This window comes from Centropristis striata, chromosome 11, assembly GCF_030273125.1.
Source record: "Centropristis striata isolate RG_2023a ecotype Rhode Island chromosome 11, C.striata_1.0, whole genome shotgun sequence".
Lineage (NCBI taxonomy): Eukaryota > Metazoa > Chordata > Actinopteri > Perciformes > Serranidae > Centropristis > Centropristis striata.
The window spans coordinates 32956854-32971778 of NC_081527.1; the positions used below are offsets into that span (position 1 = coordinate 32956854).

The 14925-nt window shown below is 39.8% G+C and overlaps 1 protein-coding gene across 2 annotated transcripts in view; it reads right to left on the reverse strand.

The window, feature by feature from the left end:
- LOC131980288 (receptor-type tyrosine-protein phosphatase mu-like) overlaps positions 1 to 14925 on the reverse strand; it is a 177489-nt gene that overhangs the window by 121157 nt on the left and 41407 nt on the right. The window lies entirely within an intron of this gene.

The window sequence follows — 14925 nt, forward strand, 5'->3', positions numbered from 1 at the left end:
AATAAAAGTACTTGTGACATGTCATATTTGACTTTGACTCAACATTTGCTCTCACTTTGTGATAAAAAATATCAGGATATATATCGTATATGGATATTCAGCCTAAATATATCAGGATGTGACTTTTGGTCCATATCCCCCAGCCCTACTTTGGTTTATGATTTAATAGCTGTAAAACTAAAGACTTTCCTAATGACCTAACAATGTTAGCTTTTAACTCTAAGCTCCACTAGTGTGGCTGTACACTCTTCGGGCCGGAGGCAGCACAAGGCGCAACTGTCACTGCTAGTTTCAGACGGACATGGCAGTTATTTTCATGCCTAGTGGCCACATTGTGTTAATGTACTATCACCAATCAGCGCTTCCATGGTGTTAAAATGAGGTGTGCCCAGGCCTGTTGTTGGCACAGTGATATCTTGAGGCAGCAGAAAGTGATTGCACCATTGACCAACAAAAACAGGCACAGGTGCAGGCACATCTGGCTGATTGGTTTAATTCATTATTTTTTTCATTCATTATGCTTACCGGCTTCATGTTACACCCAAAACACACCTATGATTAAGAGACCCGTTTGCCCATTCCACCTTTCAGTGGGAAAAGTGACAGCAAAACTGGAGCTGGACACGCCCTTAATGCACTGAGGCCACGCACTGTAGACGATGTCCTATAGATAAGTGGTTTACATGCACACTACAGGAAACACATGGTGTATAACAAGAATTAGAACTATCTAGGCTTTGGGTGTCAAGCGCCAAATTACTGTGTTTTACATCCACAATCCATTTAACATCCACTAATTTTCCAAAAGAGCCCCAAATAACTTGTTTTTTGAACTCTGTAATTATGTTTTGAAGCATGGCCATGAACTATATTTAGTTTCAAACTGTCAACATTGAAGCAGAAGTAAATAACAAATTAATGCAATGTCTCTTTAGAGAAACATGCCAAAGACTAATGTGCTACTCTTCTGTTTTATCCCTGGCAACTAGCAACATTACTTGGATCAGTTGGTGTTTAGAGGCAGGTGGTTATTAACATAACAAAAAGATCTAGGAGACAAAAATCAGATTATAACTAGCAATCAAGTCCTGAGGTTTAACAGTAACTAAATAAAAGGTCTTATCTGATTAGAGTAGGCAGAAAGCAGGTAAATGGCTGCGCTGAGACCTTTTCTATTAGCACTGAGAGTTCTAGCATGTGACCCTTAATGAGAAAATGCTCTTATCTTTGGATTGATAGAAGCCCTCTAATCATTATCATTCATCAAAATAAAAAGACAAAAAAAACATCTAATCGTAAAATGCCGGGTGTTCGAGAGGAGTGTTTTTCCCCCTCAATGACAGAGAGAAGGGAAATGATGAGAAATCAATAAGTTAAAAACTATTTGCCAACCAAGCCCCATTTAGATTTTATCGCTTTGGTTCAATATTAAAGGTTAATCTAATTCTCTCCCCTCTTGCCAATAAAACACAAGTGAGAATTATTATATTGGCAAACTCTCAAGGAGATGCAGAACACATTCTATTTGTCATCATCCTATTTAGCTTGGCTCGGTAATGAGATGGCACAAATTGTAACAGCATTTGAGACACAGCCAAAAAGACTCGGTTTATGTTGAAATGCATTTTCTTTTGGAAGTGCGGTAATGATTGGAAGGCACATTCTGCTTAGAGGTGAGACAAACAACCTGTTAGTAAAAAAAAAAAAAAAAAAAAAAAAAGAAGCTCTGCTCTCTTGCATGAGAGGCATAGCTGAACCTCAGTGGATGTGAATCTTCGTCATTAAATTTAACATCTGGTGATTCACTCAGATATGGTGTTAAAAAGGGTAAATAACGTCGACTAAATCAGCAGGCTCGGTCCCCGAGTGTGTCAGCCAAACAGCCTCTCACAAAACCCTATTTGTTCCATCAATGACTCGAGCTTGCCCACTTGTCTTGTTGTGCTGCACTCGTAACGCTCACCAATTCCATCTGTCTCGAGCTTCAGATAACGAGTGGGGGGTTCTGTCATGTTTACACAATGAAACAGGAGGAGAGGGAGCAGAGGAGGAGGAGGAGGAGGAGGAGCAGTGAGTTGTGATGACACCGAGTCAGCCTCCTCGGCTTTGTCAGGTGGAAGCAAGTTGTTCTTTTAAGGATCATAACATGTTTTGGATCACATGAGCGTCACATCACATGAGGGGCTGCATTTTAATATGAACTAATAATAACTCAACGAAAACAAACCTGAGAAACCATGCTATGCTGCTGGTGCATGTCACGCATTGCAAGTTAATTGTCCACATTGGATTGTGGCTCACGCCGACCACAGGGCCCGCCAAGTGGAATACAGAGTATGTGGGCAAGAAAGTACGCTATATATATCAATACCAAACTGAGATGGGCATTTGGCTCTGATCAATTCTCATAGATCAGGAATAACATTACTTGAGTGATACGTTTTAGGAATTTGGGAGACGATATTTCAATAAAATATTATAATTATGAAATGCAAATCAATTAATACATCATTGAGCTTGTAAACAGTAGTTTTAAAAAGATGAAACTCAAGGCCCACTAACAGGCTCTTTGAGACAAAGATAAGCTTGTATTTTGTAATAGTTTAATTTTATTCTTTTCTTTGTACAATTTTGAGTAATTACATTTGAAGTTAGATTATTTTGAATATTGTTTGAAAATTGCGTACTGTCACTTTAAGAGAGAACACCTTTATACTTTTGGCTTTTGGTTTATAATATCCAGCCAGAGAATTCTGTGGATTAACCTGCTTGTAACACATTTTCTAACTTTACAACTGACGTCTAGGAGATTTTGTAAACCATCTCAACCATGTGTAGCTGTAACCACTAGCTAAGTCGCCTTCTGCAGTAACACCAGCTTATTCCCGGAGCTTTCGACTACCTTAAGCCTACCGTTGGGCTCTTTTTTTTTAAGCCAGTGCAGCAAGAAAATATGGTGGAGCCATAGACTGTATATAAATAATGGACGTAGACACCGTGATGTCACCCATTGGTTTGTGGACTGCCTGTTGGAAACATCGAGTTCAGCGTTAGACTCGTCGCCATCTTGTGTCACCATCTTGTTTCCGATACGGGGAGCAGACCATATCTGGACTGTGGAGGAGTGAGAGGGATCTGATCACTGACTACAGCCTCTCTACACCTCAACCTGACTGAGAGAAGTCGCTGCTAATTCATGTTAGCATTAACTGGAGCATTAACTGGGATGTTCATTTTGGCTAGCAAAAAACGAAAACAAAATGTACGTTTACTGACCTAAGAAAACTGAACAGCGACTCCTTGGAGTGTCTGTTAGTCCAACCAAATGCTAAACAAGATATTCTTACTGAACAAAACGTTCAAATAAACTGTTATTAAGTGAAAATACATTGAAAGGGTCAAAGTTATGAGACCAAATCGGTAAACGTACTTTTTTTCTATATAACGTTATATATAACTTTATCAACACAGTGCTCGTCTTGTCAGTGACCTGTCAATAAAAGGTAGCAACGCCCCAAATCATACGCTTCTTTATCTTCTATTTTATTCTAAATGGGGCCCTTAGAACTTTTAACATCAAATTGTCATGGAGATATTTTACTAGCAATTGAGACTATAGTGTTGTCCTAAAAAAATTCTTAGGTGATAAATCAAGTGAAAAGTTTTCTCTTTTTGCACTGAAATGAATGGACAGAATTTTTCTGGCAGCCAAACTTAGCACCCCCTGCTGGAATTTTCGGTAGAATGCAGGCTGAAGCTTCCTGGTTTGTCTCCATGCTCAGACATGGAGATTGCCGCCTGGGTGGAACTAGCAAGATAGCTAGCTAAGTAACAGATGGCTGACTAGTTCGCTAGCTAGCTTGCCTATTCCGCCATGCTTTCATAATGTACTTGTACCAGAAAAAGAGTCACAAGTCATCAAAGACAGAAATGTGCTTTTCTGTGCTGGGACTACAGTGTGTGGATGAAGCATTAAGTTATTAACTTTTACTTATTTAGTGGCTGGCTCTCCTTGCTTTGTACCAAGTTACTGCTCATTTTGTCGTTTCTGCAAAACCTAAGTGAGTCTGTGACTTGCCCCCAAGTCATACTGTAGTAATCACATTACAACAGCCTTTGCAATGGCACATTAAAATGGCCTCCACTCTGACCATCCTGCTTCATTGATTTAAACAGGAATGTCTGTTCTACTGTCCTTTTATTTCTATGCTCCAACCACTGAGAGATGTGGCTGAAAGTCCAGAAAATAAACATATATTATTTTATTGCGTTACTTGGCAAATTAATAAATAATTAAAACAGATAAAAAAGTGAGAATTTGTGTTTTTTTATTGTTTGTGTGAGATTATATATCTGACTAACACTGGCCATTTTGTGTGGTTTCACTGTTAGTTGTTATTACCCATTTACAATAAGATTGTGGCTGTGCCTGGGTTATAGATTGCCCTGCACAGCATGATCAATCTGATATTATACACTATTGTTAACAGCACACTGTTGTTCTCTCAGAGCTTTTTAATCTATTATTCCCTTTTAGATTGTCTATACTCAAGTGTTGGGGCTAATTATTTTTTCAGGGCTATGCAGGATGTTGTGTAAGGTACACGTAGAAGGGCAGGAGATGAGTCGACTTTGAAACACTTGTTTGTCCAGCCTCAATCAGGTGCCTCTTTGTGAGGGCTGTGAGGTCTCTTTAATAACATTCAGCCATCTGCTCAGGTGCCCAGAACATTTTTTTTGTTTTTTTCCCCCTTTGAGGCATCAGCAACCCTTGGTGTGATGTGAACCAGCACTAATAATCAGTTGATGAATTGTTCAGTTGTAGCTCATGTTACAAAGACAAAGATGCCGGCCCCACTGCCTTTCCTCTATGATTAAAACAGGCTGTTTACTTTTCATTTCAAAACAGCCATGTTGTGACAGTGTTGCACAGGAGATTTATGCACAGCACTGCTCTTTGTTGGTAATTAGAGATGAAAATATCAGCTCCCTCAAGCGGCATTTGTATATTTTTTACTACTACGTTAATGAAATATTCATAAAACAATAGGTACCCTTTGTAAGTAGTCACTTGTTATTTAATAAAGCTTAATGCAGTGGCTGGTAGTAATAAGGCGTAATTAGTACTGAACAGAAATACATGTAAATATTACATTTCTTCCTCGCTATGCAGGTTGCAGAGCTGTAGCAATGACACTGTGAAATTCCTGTCACCGAATTTGAGGCCTACAAATCGTCTTGATTTGGGTCAGTGAACCCGAACACAACAAGGGGAAAAAGTATTTTCTTTTGCTCATTATTGACCACCATAAAAACACAAAAATAGAGCATTTCAAGTGACAGCGCGCTGCCTCATCATGCTGTCATTGCCAGTGCCTAACACAAGTAAAGAAGATGACAAGAGAACACTGATTGTCATTCAGTTTCTATGCTCTTAGAGCCCTAATGACCACATACTCTGCAGGACCTGCTGCACCATGACAAGCTAATTAGCCAGTGAGACTAAGAGCAAATTATAATGACACTGTGTTAGTGCTGTGCTAATGTGCTAGTGATGCACATGGGTGTTTTCTCTCCCTCTCCTCTTCTTTCTCTATCTCTTGTGCCTTAACAATGGCGTGTTCAAGACCAATTAAAAATAGAGAGCTCTCTGCACACTCAAGGCCTGCCTCTGCAACTCTGCAAAGGCCAGGGCTCGGCTATTGTCTAAGGCATTCAGAGGAACAGATTTATTATTATTTCAATGTAGGCCACCTTCACCTTCCATTACAATGATGGCTGAACAGGAAGAACATGGAGACTGGTATAAAAAATGAATTAGTGAAGATGAAATGTTCCTGCTGCACATGGTACATACATTCATGTTGCTGAAATGAAGGGCACAGCGCTGCAACGGAAATGTAACACTTTCATTATACTCAATTCTAAACATTGTTAAGAAGCATTGTATGCCTGAATAATGTCACAAAAAAACTTTAATCTAAGCTTTTTCTCAGACAATTCATTGTCAGAGGTCATAAATAATCAAAGGTGTCACAACAACAGACCATTTAATTGTGATGCTTACAATCTGTAGGGCTGTTTTTCTGAGAATTTCTGCCGTTAGTCACATGTTTTACTTTGGTTGAAGGAGAAATGTGACTTTACAGGTCTTGGGGAGAACTAGAGGTCAACCAATATATTGGCCGGCCGATATATCGGGCCAATATTTGTGTTTTTTACTTGTATCGGCATCAGCCGATATGTGCATGCGTTCGCCGATCAATTAGCCCATTTCACTGAGCCAACACCAGGCAAGGCTCGGTGCAACATCTGACATTTGCTGGTGAGGCCTATAACAACACACACATTGTTTGCTATCCAACTGTTAATATGTTTTGTTTGTTTGTTAATATTTTTTTCTTTTTTTGTTTAAATTGAGACTTGTGTAACAGTTGTTATCATTGTGTCATTTTTATCATCATGTAAATGGAGGGAGAAAAGGCAATATCGGCTTCAAGAATCGGCCCAAAAAAATCAGCAGCACATCGGTTAAATGTTAAAATAATCAGTATCGGCATTGGCCTTCAAAAACCCGTATCGTTCGACCACTAGGGAGAACTACTGCATACTGTATGTGGAAAAAGTTTAATGAAGCCTACAGAGAGCTGCATGCAATCTGATAAATTGTCACACGAGATCAATGTAAATCAGTTGGGGGCCGAAGATTACAAAAATCTTGGGGTGAGAAGTTACAAAGAAGTGAGCTCATCAGACTTCTGTGGCCTGTTTCTCACCTCTGCTACATTAGTAGAGCTAGCACAACACACCAAATCTTTTACTGAACTGTCTGCTGTTAAATTGCATTGTGGGTTACGTAGGTGCAAGGTTCTGACAAGAAAGAAAAATGTGTGGATTAAAAAATATACTTTATGCCTGGTTCTGCTGCATTGCTTTTGAGACTTTCAGTTTTAACCAATGGAGTTGGATGGATGGATGGATGGATGGATGGATGGATGGATGGATGGATGGAACTGAAACACACACGGCACAGTAGCGACTACTTCTCAAATGTTTTCTTATCGTTCTTCTTTTTTTAAATAAGTGCAATGATTGACAAAAGCTAAAGTAAGTTCTTTCTTTCTGCCATTTCAGACTACACCTTATATGTAAGCTAACTGATGGTATTTAGGAAACAATAATGTATGAGATGAAGAACACATGGGGTTCTACTGTTTACAGAATGTTATCATTTATCAGTGTGGATGCTCACATCATTATAGTTACTGTAGTTATTGTTTTTGGTGTGGACTGCCCTTTAGTTTGACAATGTTTTATACCCCAAACTTCACTAATAGGCAGCTTAAAACCTCCAAAATCCATGTGGAAGTCAAACTAAGAACATTACAATCCTGCTACTAGGATTAATACCCTTCCAGCGAGTGTAAACTCACAAATGTTTAGATTTAGTTAGACTGTGAGCAATCCAAAATAACAGCCACAGTGGTTTAATGGTATAATGAGCCATCCTGATATGCTGCAGGAGAAGGTTTCCATCAGGTTAATCCTTCCACCTGTCAGCTCACTAGCACTGGCAGAGCAGTTGGGAGCTGGTCTCAGGTTGTGTCAGTCCAGGTGGCAAACTAGTAATCACGAAAGAACTGAATAATTTCATGGTTTTCTAGCACCTAATTACTCAATAGCTGCGTTTTCTATCAAAGCAAAGTGTCTTGTGGATTTTAATTTTCTGAGCATAACTACTCCGACATTATCCCGAGGAAACATGCAAAAAAAAAGACCATATTCCATTGAAAGACTAACAGAATGATTTACACTATGAATTCCTGCTTTTGTTAAACAATCAAACTCAATTTAGAAATTGCAGCTTTCAGGATTACAACAATGTGACAAAACCACATCGTAATTTCCTGCAATTTTTGTAATTTTTGTGGGGTTAGTAGAGAGGTAGAGAGACAACAGTGACCTGAGACAAATGACATGAATCCTATTAACCATTTCCTGGTGCTTTCATGCTTTGAAAAAAAAAAACACTGCAAAAAGACTAGCCAGCATCCAATGTGTAAATATGATTTTCTTTAAATACACGAGTGTACAAAGAACACCAAAGTAACCAAATAAAGGCAGTGCAGAGTAGGGACTTAAGAATAAGGCATGATGTGGTAAAATACCCTAAGCAGGTTAAGTGGCTACATTTCCCCCCCTTGATTCCTTTTCATAAAAAAAGGTAGAAAAGCCTTCTTTATAGGAATATAGTCTGATATAATTTAGTTCGCACAAATAGGGAACTGTCTTATCCTAATCATCAAAGTCTATAGGCTGAAGGTATTTAGATTAATTATCAGTTGAGTGATGGTCTGAGCGGAGGATATAATTTGCAATAATGACTAGCGCTCATTATTTCTCCTCCATTCAGGTCCTGAACTCTGTGAAAATCATTATGTGGGGAAAATCAGAATGAAGGGGCGCTCTTTAAACCCAAACCCTCCAGGTCTCATTTGCTAATAAAATTCACAGAGGTCACCACCGCAGAAAAGCACGGCTGCCGCTTCGGAAATGTCAATGAAGACGGGGCTATTCTCACTGTCTGCCACCAATCAAAAATGCTCTCGCTGTGAGGGTTAGGCTGTTAATGTGAACAGCCGTGGCCTCCACTCAATTTCCCAGAACTTTCCCTGTGTCCTTTGAAACATGAAAAGGGCCTGATAAAGTAACAGTGAATAAGTTTGGGTTCTCCATATGAAGGACCTGCCAGGTTTCTTTGACGGTGTCAAACAGATTCACCCAAAATCATCCATCATGCGGAACACGTTTCAGCCCCGTCATTTCAGTCAGGTGCAACAACTGACCCTTATTATGTTCCATGACAGCAGCTTTTGTTGCCGTGTGTCAATCAACGGCAATTCATAATGGCTTAATATGTCATCTTAATATGCAGCACGCACTACTGACGCTCCGCTGCAATAAATGGGTCATATAACGGCCCATTTGCCTGATACAAACCCATTACACAACAGAGAGTGTTCATGTGAGTCACCTAGCTGCATCATTAGCCTTAATTGTACATACCATGCACACTAATGAGAAAAGATACAGTATGCAAATATGTCCTCCATCATGACAGTACAGCGCGCTGTCATAATCCTGTTTATTGTAATGGCTGCCATCCTGTTTGCTCACACCCAGCTACACTTCTTAACCTCACAAACATGCTAAATTGAAAATCGTAGTCCGTCATCCCCAGGAATTAATTCAAGAATTGATCAGACGTTGTAATTTTCCGTTCTGTTTCGTCCCCTAATCATATAATGGGGTTTCTCCTTAACCTTTCAACCTTGCCAACGCTGTGCAAGGTGTGATTTTCGCACAAAGTTGTGAATGGCTCAAAAGCAATTAGCTTATTTTTAGAAGACGGGGGGCCCCTCCCTCCTCAACAGCAAATCCCATCTTTTGCTGATGTGATTTAAATTCTGATTAAATTTCTGACGTCCTTCAGTCAGTGGGTGTTCTCTCCTTTCATATTTTAAGTGGCTATCCTTCTCCTCTTTCAGTTGAACAGCGCATACAAGCGGCGTAAACACTTGTCCGAGTGAAGCGCGGGGGCTTTGTCAATTCATTACCTCCTGATTGAAATGGTCAAAAAGGTGAACAGTTTGACTTTTAAAATGATCCGTCTTATCCATATGCAGCAGCCGCACTCTGAGAAAGGCACCCTTCTGGGTTCAAGAGTAAGCTGCATTTGCATGAACGCATTATGAACCAGAAAGAGAAGATCACCGTTTCCCTCTGAAGAACCTCATTCTGCCAATCCTACACTATTGTCTAGGTGTCATTATCGACCAAGGGCACGCTATCAAAACAAAGACCCTGTGTAACAGTGAAACAAAAACATTCAATTTTTCTCCACAACATATTTAGAGCACACATTAAGAATACAACAATAAGTCATTTAGCTGGAGCTGCTTTTGCCATTGTGCCGAGCATAATACAAAAACCCTAATTAATCTCAGTTAGAGGACCTTCTTTCTCCTCCTCCTCTTGCCATTATTCCGCAGAACGAGTCCCAGGGGAGAGTCAGGGAGCAGCAGCCTACTGCTGGCAACATCCATGACACCATCAGAAAAAGAGGCAGCCTCTGCACCAGCTGGGGCTCACTAAAAACAGCTTCCTTCTTAATGGCATCTGGACACCCTGCACAGCAACACACTGCAAACTCCCTCACCAAATCATCTTCATTCACTCTTCTGAGACTACTGCAGCATGTTAGGGAACTTATAACAACAGTGAGCAGGGTGGAAACTTAGAAATTAGTATTTTTTTTAGACATGTGTGTTTGATCCAAGCATGGCAATTTTCTCATCAAGTAACATACGATCCGAGCCAACATCGGGCTCTGACAGAAGTGCGTCCAGCTCCATTCTCCGAGGCTGAATGAGTGTTGTCTTGGCTCAAATGGTTTTATTATCATTGTCCAGGGCAGATGAGGCTTGTTGGTAACAACAGGCCTGAGAGTGACAGTTCTGCCGGGGGTTTCTCCAGTTGGCTCGGAAGGAGGAACACGCTGGGGAGTGCCCAAGCTGACATGCAGAGCCTCAGAACTGGGCTGAGCCACCCTAAAGGAGCCAAAGCATGCAATCAGGGCTGTGCGGAGGGATAAACAAGACTACTCTCTGTCCAGACGTAGCAATTAGGTAGGGAACGGATTGTTGTAAACAACCAAGAGTTTCAGGCACTGCTTGTCTCTTCTAAATGTGACCAGAAGGCTTGTTTTCCTCTTTGCGTTTCATTTCGCGTTTTCTGCTTTTATTTACATGCCGGGATGGAATCGGGCCAGTTTGCTCTCTGGTTGTAGTATTAGCTTTGCAGGATGAAGGAGAGTCCTCAACGGGCTGGCATCAAATTCTGCATAAGGCCTCTCATGCCACAGTGACACAGGACCCTAATTCTGGATCTGATCTATATCCTACTGATTTGACAAGCCTTATGTACGCATTTTTGCAAGCAGATAATAGATGATGTGCAGCTTTAAAGCATGAATATTATTTTTCACAATTAATAAACAAGTGAGCATAATGAACCTGGCATTGTCTTTTGAAAAAAAAATGCAATTTTTCATATTGACAACTTATCTTGGCACTTGAGCGACCGTTACACCACATTCTATTACAATACTAGAGTTTTAAACCAAATATATAAATGATTAAACAAAACCCCGGATTACATTAAATGGAGGGCTTTCAGTTTATTATAGCATTTAATTGCAAATCAATCATATCATTTTCCATAGTCCAAAGTGTACATTTTTGTTATTATTACTAAAACACAGTTTTAACCCATTTTTCCTTATGGAAGTAAATCTGAGTCATCGGAGTTTGAAATAAAAAAGATGTTGAATTTCTAGCACTGAATATTTATGCATTGAAATTATGTATCTGAATGTTTTTCAACGTTAAAAATTCACCAAGCCAAGTTTGTAAGACCCATCCACCTCCCCTCCTTTCTTCCCTGAGTGTGACATCTGCCATTTAAACATCACATCGCCATCGATCATTAGTACTACTGCATCCACAAGATGGTGGTGTACAAATGCTTTATATTTTTGTTTTTATAGGTGAGACCAGTCTCACTTGCTAGATACCATCCAACATTTAGAATAGGGTTATGATAACACACCCTGCAATATTGCTTTAAAACAATTAGTAGCATATCCAGTGCCAATTCCTGTTTATGATAGCTATAATGCGATTATGATTGGGAAACATTTTAGTCATGACACTAATCTGTGGTTGAGGTATGGTCAGGGTTACACAACCAGAACAGGTTAAGCAAAGATCGTAGTAACCGTTAATAAAAGTCTGATGCTAGTTTCAGGTCTGTGGCACGATTCTGAAAGAGTCATGCTGCCATCTCCACACCCTCACTTTCCACCTCTCTACTTTAAAAGAACTACTTCCTGAACTACTACTGAATATCGACATCGGATGTCGGTGTAGAATCATCTGGTATGCTAAAGGTTACTGGAAGCTAGAGATTTAAACCTCAGGAAGGATTTGATTTGCTCTGAAAACTCTACCAGGTTTTAATCATCATTTAAATCATACATTGACATTAAGAACACCCCTATTTGGACAGATACGGCCTACAACCCACTTCAAAAGTGTTTGAGGTAGCAATGCCTTCTGTTCTGAACAATCCGTTCTGTGAGTATGATAAGGTCGTTTTGTCAAGATTCATAAGTACAGGTTGAGAGTGAGGCAGCAATCAGAGGTGAGATAGCTTTTCCACCAGTGTGGCTTTCACCTAAATGCATTTCTACCCATCAACCACCTCTCCAGCAGCCCTAAAACAATTTCAGCCGTCAAGTACACTACATTTCACATCCCTTTCAATGCGGTCAAAGAGGAGAGATTACAATTTCGCACGGCAGGTTGAGTGCTCACGCTGAGAAATGGAGAAAGAGCTGCAACCTGTTAATTACGCGCAATTCAAGACGTGCAGGTAGACAACAAGCCCATCTGAAGAGTACTCAGACAGGGAAGCACAATCAGGAACAGCTCACTTAACCAGACGCACGATTTTAATCAGGTATGTTAAATTTAGACCGTGCGCGAGGTGTTAATTTGTAGGTCAAGGCTTTTCCAGATTTTGCTGTAACCTTTGCCCAGCCTCCATGTGTCCCTACATTAATCAATTGGGATAGAAAAAGCAGACGCTTCCCCCTCCATGGAAAGTAATTTCTCTGGGGCGGTTCAACACACATCATTCTGATGTACACACAAACAGGTCTGGGCACTGGCTGCTTAAAATTAGTGAGGGCCTGCTAATTAATTCCCCCTCTGTCACTGGGGGGGCCCGGTGCAATCTATCTGTGATGCAGCCTTTGTGAGATTAGACGTCAGATAGGGGAGGAAAACAATATCCATTAGTTTGCAACGCTACCTTTGTTATAACACAAAAAAACGTCATTCCATTAGTCTAATTCCTTAGGTGCCTTCTGCTCGGTGGCGGGGATATCTCTGCATTTCAAATCAAATGAAAAGCGATCAATGGAACATTAAAGAGACAAATTGTGTGCGACAGACACAAAATGCAGGGAAAGCATTTTAATGAATTTCAATATGTGGCTGACGAAAAGACCCCTTTAATTAAAATGGATCTGGGTATTTTGATATCAAATGTCGCTTTTGTCTCAGTTCACATGACCATCGCAGAGATCCAGTGTGCTAGATACTCAGGTGGAAAGAAGATGTATGAACATATTGCTCATATGAGGAAAGAAACCACTGCAGGAACTGAGAATTCAGAAGAATTCACTTCAGGCTTTGAGTTTAGGCTTTAAATAGTAGTACATGTCCATACAAGATGTAATCAGTATTTATAAGTCTAACTGGTTTACATGCAGCCTTGTAGTATATTCCAATTATTGTCAGACTCATATCAAAACCAGAAAAATGTCTCCTGTAAACACATAAGTCATCAGACTGCACTGACCATTTGGAGAAAAATTTCATTCGGTGGAAAAACACAACAGATAAAGATTTGTTATGTAAATGCTCAATCAAATTAGTTGCAAGTTTAGAATATTTATAATGGCTCGTATAGCTGGCCCACTTAAACCAAGTGAAGGATATTCTTAATCAAAGTGGATGTAATATTATAGTCTTAAATTTGTCTTAATAATATCTGCAAACGCACAGAGGGTGATCTACAAATAGTCCTTGATTTGCACTCGTGTTTTGCTATCCACAAATACAAATTTCTAATTTGTAACTTGTATTTTGTTTTTTACAAATACGTGTGTATTTGTAAATACGTGTGTATTTGTAAATACCCAATTTTCCATTTGTAAAAACAAAAACAGTTTGTGACTCTGCATTTATGAAACATCAATCACACACACGCATCTCTTTCCTCAAAGATGCATTTTTGAGACGTTCTTGACAAGATCCACACAGATTCACAAACAAAAAGCTTGTGATTCACAAATGGCCCGCCATAGGATTTGTAACGTGTGTGTTGCTTTTTACAAATAAATGTGTATTTGTAAAAAAAAAAAAAAAGGCATTTGTAAAACTGAAAATTCTGCTTGTGAAGTGTGATTCAGCATTTGTGGATCGCCAATCACACGCACCAATTGTTTAGACTCTGCTTAAGGTGGACTTACGCTTTAGTTTCGATTTTGCGGTAAAGCCATGGTACATCAGTAAAACTATTTTTCCTTGCCCTACACTACATTAGCACCTATACCGTGAAAAATAAAATGAAAACAATGATAACACTATCACGACTGTGCCAGTTTGGTTAAACGTTTAATTACCCGCAACACTAGCCTGGGTATACCCATACTGCCTTGCACGCTCAATTTAATTTTGAACCTGCAGACAGTCTGGTATCTATAGCCATTGTTCTTAGCCCTGTTTTAGGGATCCAATCACAGACTGGGGAGGGACGGCAAGTTGATGACGCGTACTACTCAACAGACGGAAGCTTGTAGTTTTGTAGTTTTCTTACGGATCCAACATGGCTGCAGCAGACGCGAAGCTCTCTTTAAATCTAGCTGTAGACAGTGTTCTAGATAGTTTAGAGCCAAAGTTTATTTTAAAAGAAGAACAACGTTTGACTTTACACTCCTGTTTCACCACGAAAAAGGATGTTTTAGCCTCGCTTCCGACAGGATTTGGCAAAAGCCTAATGTTGACCCCCTACTGTTGAGGAGGGCGGGCCATTTGTGAATCACTGTGTGATCGTGGATTTTCTCGACAAGAACGTCTCAAAAATACATCTTTGAGGAAAGAGATGTGTGTGTGTGATTGGCGATCCACAAATGCTGAGTCACACTTCACAAGCAGAATTTTCAGTTTTACAAATGGAAAATTGGGTATTTACAAATACACGATATATTTACAAATACACACGTATTTGTAAAAA